This window comes from Balearica regulorum, chromosome 4, assembly GCF_011004875.1.
Source record: "Balearica regulorum gibbericeps isolate bBalReg1 chromosome 4, bBalReg1.pri, whole genome shotgun sequence".
Classification (NCBI taxonomy): Eukaryota; Metazoa; Chordata; class Aves; order Gruiformes; family Gruidae; genus Balearica; species Balearica regulorum.
The window spans coordinates 11,893,225-11,899,365 of NC_046187.1; positions in this window are offsets into that span (position 1 = coordinate 11,893,225).

The window sequence follows — 6,141 nt, forward strand, 5'->3', positions numbered from 1 at the left end:
CAAAACTGGCAGAAAGTCTGGGGGCAATAGGATTGTAATACTTTCCCGTTTCAAAACCCAGCGACTACCAATGTGCCATGAAGACAGAAGCAGAACTTCAAACACTCTACATGCAAATGGAAGCTAAAATAGAAAGAATTAATTTCAATTTCGCAAACTGCCAACAAAAACAATAGTTAAAGCTGCAAATAATTTGTGCCCTCTTATCTTTATGAGTAATAAACAACTAGAACACTGCAGGATCTTCCAGACTAATCTGGAACTTTGACTCGACAACAAGTTGCCCTAGGAGATATGACAGTAGCCATCTCAATTGCCTCTCACCCCCTGCTCTACTCCACTGCGATGGCGTGCACAGTATGACATAGTAGAGCTGAAAGCGGCATTTCATGGGAAATGTAAAATCCAAAACAACTCCCTCAAATCCAGTTATTGCAGGACTAGATGCTTTTCTGATTTCTAACTTGTAATATGGCACAAGTCAAATCTGAGCTACATAAAAATGAGGAAAAGATGTTAGTTTGACACTAATATGACATTTGGATAACTGAGACGTATCTAGAACAGCATAACATGCTCTGAACTGGCTTAGTGATCCCATGAACAACTTTCAGCAAATAGTGAGCTGCTTCTTGAATATATTCTTTTTCCTCATAATTTTCGCACATTACCTGTCAATATATCTCCTAATAGTTTAAAGCAGGATTCTTTATTATAAGAATCAAAGATCTGTATCATTAGCAGCTTTTTTTTTTTTTTTTTTAAACCTTAAATTTTCTGCTTTTTTTAAAGGTTACAATATTCTGGGATTCTGGAAAAATGAGTCATCTGAGTATTGATCTTACAGGTTTTCATAAAACCCATGGTAGAAAGTTCTTAGGTAAATTAGACACTCTGAGCAAAGTTCTTTAGGGTCAATCATCTGAAACGGGGCCAAGCCTATGAAATGCAAACTTCTGTGGCAGAACTATTATTTGGCAGAGGTTTTGAGAAAAGTAAGGATCATTTTGATTTTTTACAAAGGGAGAAAGGTTAATGGGATATATTTTGTACAACATATGAAGTACTGCACTCAGTTCAAAGTGGCAGTAAAAGAAAAAATGTTTTGGATAAATGTTAACATAACTCTCATCGTATTTAGAAAAAAATATACAATCATGAATCTCCTTGATTAATCTCTTAATGATGTTTTTCTTTTCTCCTTGCATCGCTTATGCAATGTTATTTTTGAGTGCGTTTATTATTGCATAGCATTTTTTCTTCACTGATATCTCCTTCAAGAGTCTCCTCTCCCTGATTAGTAATTAAGGATTTTGTTCTCTTTATATATAGCTATGGTTTTGCTTTGTGTGTTTTTTTCCCCCTCCCCAAGACAAAGTTTCAACTTGAAGGAGAAATGAATGAACTTCAGACAAAAACAGGGGGGAGCTCAATCTATTCTAGCTTTGGAGGATTTGTTTTGTGGACTCTTAATTAGTATAGAGTAGAACAGTTTTGCTCCTTTAAAACAATTATTGACATTCACGATGAAATGAGGAGAATGCAGTCAGAATGTCAGAGATGTTCATATTTCCTGCAGCAGACAAATGTGGAAAACAGGAGAAAGACGTGGACAGTGACACAAAAGAACACGTCCGTACTGATCACCAGATCTGTAATGCTGAGACAATGAATTACAGCTAAACTTTGAAGGACCTTAATAAAGGCTACTATCTGAGTCACATAGCATATCTGCATAATGACACAAGTATGATTTACCTATCCCAATTTACAAATACAAACTCTTTTTTTTTTTTTTTTTCACAATGGAAATATAACAGAAACTAGTATATGTTATTACTATAAAGAAAACTGGGGGAAAAAAGCAACCCAGTTTCATTTTTGGTTTACTGGGAATTTAAGTACTTCTACAGAATTATTTTTTCAGTTTGGAATGCAAGAGTAACAAGATGATATTATATCATATTATTTGAAAAATGGATATTTTGCTTCAATTTGATCTTTTTCTGAGATGTCTAACAGATGCAAAGTACTTTCAGAACAAGAAGCAAATCTCAGAACACACGAAAAATAATTTCGAAATTTCAGAACTAGAGGCTTAACTAAATTAACTTAGTTTCCCTTTTCTTCTCAAAACAAACTTCATTGATACTGAGATGCAGGTTTCATTTTTTTAGCATCTGCGCCTTTTCACAGAAAACTATACATGTTTATATCTCTACTATGAGTATTCTGTTCTGAACACGTCTCCAATATCTTCTGAAGCTGCCATCACATGAAGTTGAAATATCGTTTCTTGAATTTACATCCCTAAGCATTTCACTATCAGAATTTGTTCCCAGAACTAAATAAGAAACCTGTAGAAAGTGAATGACAAAATGAGGAAGAGACACAAGCATCTCCCCCTAGAGAACACGGCTCCCTTAACTGCTATACGGAGCACACGTACACCGCACTGACATTGTCATTCCCATTTCGAAATCAATAGATAGAGACCTATATCATCAAGGACACGTGCCAGAACCTCATCCCTCCTCACATTAGCCCTCATCAAGCTGCTTATGGCTGCAAAGATGCCAATCAGTTTCTGAAAGGGAAATTCACTGCGTGCCCATAATAGCTTCACAGGCCAAGTCTGCCAATCAATACAGACATCTTGCCATGCATTTCACTTGACTCTGTCAATTTATGCTGATACATGGATGAAGCTCACTGACCAAGTCTGTGAAAAGAAACAGGGTGGACTTGTTATAATAGTGCTTTGTAAAAGCACTTTCATCTTAGCAAATGACAGCTTTAATAACCCAGTAACAAATGGATGTTTTAATCAACTGAAAGCCATCTACCTCCTCAGGATCAGTTTGAGGTTTATTGAAAGTCCTGCTTATTAGAGTCTAGATGCCATCTTCAGAGTCAAAAAGTTTTCAAAAGCCTTATTTCGTCTATTAACAATAGAAGCGTACAAAAGTAAAAGCCTAAACATTGCATTCCTTAAGCCATAGTTAAATTATTAACTATGTAACTGAGAAACTGAGACTTGGCAAACATGACCTCAGGACTAAACAGACTTAAATAACTGGACAGGCTTATTTTGCAAAGATTTTATGAAGCAGCAAAACAGATGACAAATCTATTTTGACACTGAAAGGCTTGCTGGTGCTTGTGCAAAACGAGTAGAAAGTATTCCCAAAGCACAACGTATCATATACTCATTTGTAGAAGGCTACTGTTTAGCAGTCACTTCATGGGGTTAGTATGGGAAAATTGGGTTCAGGGAATTTTTCATGCATTCTCTTTTTGCTGATCCAGATTTGTTACCATCCTGTTTGTAACGCAACAACTAGCTGTTCATGCCACAGGCTACGAACAGCAGATGAGATTGAGGTTTTAAAAAGAAGAGATCCTGGGTTTGTATTAATTCTCTATTTGAAGGCTGAAAAAGCAATAAAGTATAGAAAATGTGAACGTATCCAAAGAAAACGTTTATAAAGAGAATATTTTTCAAACTCATCTGCCATCTGTCAGCTGACAATGATCAATTGTGTGCACGCCGTGATTGGGAATAATCAGTGTTTTCAAAAAAAACAAATAAAAAAAGCCTGAACACCATAGCATTGCAATAGCATAGGTGTACTGAAGTCCGTTGTGCTTCAATATTTCTTCTCAGGAACACTGAGTTAGACTAAGAGAGCAGATATCACCTATGGGCTCTTTTTCCTAGGAAATTTGTCTTTCTCCTTGTCTTCTAGAGGCAGACAATGTATTTTTTCAATTGACTAAAGAACCAGCAGGATTCTATTGTCTGTCATAGAGCTCGTCTGCTGAGAGAAAGAAGCTCAAGCAAATCTATTTTTCTTTTTTAGTGATTCAAAAGAACATGTTACAAGACCATCTGTTAGCTGCATTGACTATCCAGTCAGCATCTATTTTCAAAACTACTTGTTCGGCAATAGATATCACGAATACTCTCCTTGTTAATGTTGCATGTCAAAAGCAAAGATGAAGGCAGCAGATAGTTCTGCAAAAAAACCATAACTGAACATAAAAAAATTCAACTCAGAATGTTTGTGATGAACTAGATGTGCAGCATTCAAAAGACATCATCCATAATCTCACCAACCTAAGTGGAAGCTTTGAGTAGTGATGGACTCTCAGGCAAGGTGTACTACACTATGATGTGTATTGCTCTCCTGGTGGCAACTAAAGTCAACTAAAGAGGCTACCGCTTGCATTCAGAGTGTAGAAAGTCATTAGAAAAAATTAAGAGTTTCACCTAAAATGACGTGTGATGTAGTAGCAATTTCTAATATAGCATCTGGAGTAGAGAAAAAAAACCCTTTTTCTTCTGTATGAGTGAGGGCAGTAACTACAGAAATCAGTTCTTACACTTTATTTGTAAATTGAGGATTACTTTGAAAAAAGATTACCTAACTGCTGTATTTTCATCAGATCATTCTGAAGAATGTCTTAAAACTATTCTCCCCTTCTAACAGTTAAAACTAAAGTCTAAAAGCCAGTGACGAGATAATGTCTTTTACTGAATGTATATGATGATATCAGTCAGTATGTAATACAGGGAGGTATACTCCTACATATTTCACTAACGGTGTATCTTTTACTCCTTTATTTCCTAAACCACTAATATTACCATTTGAAATGCAGATGTATTCACCTTCAGCTAAGTCACAAATATAATGTTCCTTCTGTTTGCTTTATTCTGCTTGATCTATTTTCTTGATTTTAAATAACATGTTTTGCATTGCTTACCATGGCGTCTTTTAAAGTGTTTTCATCATAAATTCACTATTTTGTACCCTTCAGACAAGTAGTATAAATATATACTGGCAGCAACACATGCAATGTTGATGTTTTCTGTCTCTTACCTAAACTATTTTCTGGGGAAGATACAACACGAAATTATTCCATACAGTCGAACACATTGCTAGAAAAACAAACCCAAACAAAACAACCCCAAACAAATATATCTTGGACCTTTAGGGCCAAAATGAAATTCTGTGAGGATTTCTTTAGCCAAACATATTTCAAAAAGTGAGTATGTTCTGCCTCCGCTCCACGCTTCAAAGGATTATCCTCTCTTTGCCCATTTTATTTATCAGTCCATCGGTGTTCCTGCCACAGAGCCCTGAACGGTTCCAGTGCTGTAGCAGCACACCAGCTTCTGATGGTCAGGAAAGAGGATTTAACTGTCTCCACGAGCCACAACACACTTTAACTACACATTACAGTCTGTAGCCTCATGATATCACATTCAATAACAGAATTAGAATAACTGTAGCAGGGGAGGAAAAATTATCAAATAAAGCTAATCAATATTCAATTTTTGAGATATGGAATGAATCCTGCAAATACTGTCCATAGTATCAGAGAAAATGATAGGTAACATTTGCTACGTCTAAATTGGAAGATCCAAAATCATTACCTTAGACACGTGCCTGTTCGATCTTCCTTCGCAGCTATGCACTTATTATAGCTCCCAGGGTGTGGTGCCGATCAGATTAGAATAGCTCTGCTATGTACTCTTCAGCATGACATATGTTTTGGGCTTTATTCTGCTTTCCACATTTTCTTGAAATTTCTATATATTCAGCTGTTCTGCCAACCAGAAACAGTCTTCAGGATTAATAGGCTTTGTTACTCTAGAGAGCTTTCCTAATCTTTAAACACTTTACCCAAGGAAGTCTTGAAAGGTGATGGGGTATATCAAAACCATTTATGCCATGAATCACATACAGTGTGACCTTCTATTGCAATGTAAAAAATTGCAGTAAAGTGAAAATTTCTATTGTCCAATCGCTTTGTAAAGAATTCCGTTTCAGTCTTTGCAGGTTGAATTTAATTTTCTTCAAAATATGCATGGTTGTTGTTCAACAGTTAGTCTAAATTGGTACCACAGACTCTGGGGAGTACAAATAAGATTTTCAAAAAAGGTTAAGCTATCACATTGTGGTGGGTTGACCCTGGCTGAGGGCCAGGTGCCCACCAGAGCCGCTCTATCACTCCCCTCTTTCATTAGACAGGGGAGAAAAAGTACAATGAAAAAAAAACTTACGGGTCGAGATAAGGACAGGGAGAGATCATTCTCTAATTATCATCACGAGCAAAACAGACCGAACTTAGAGA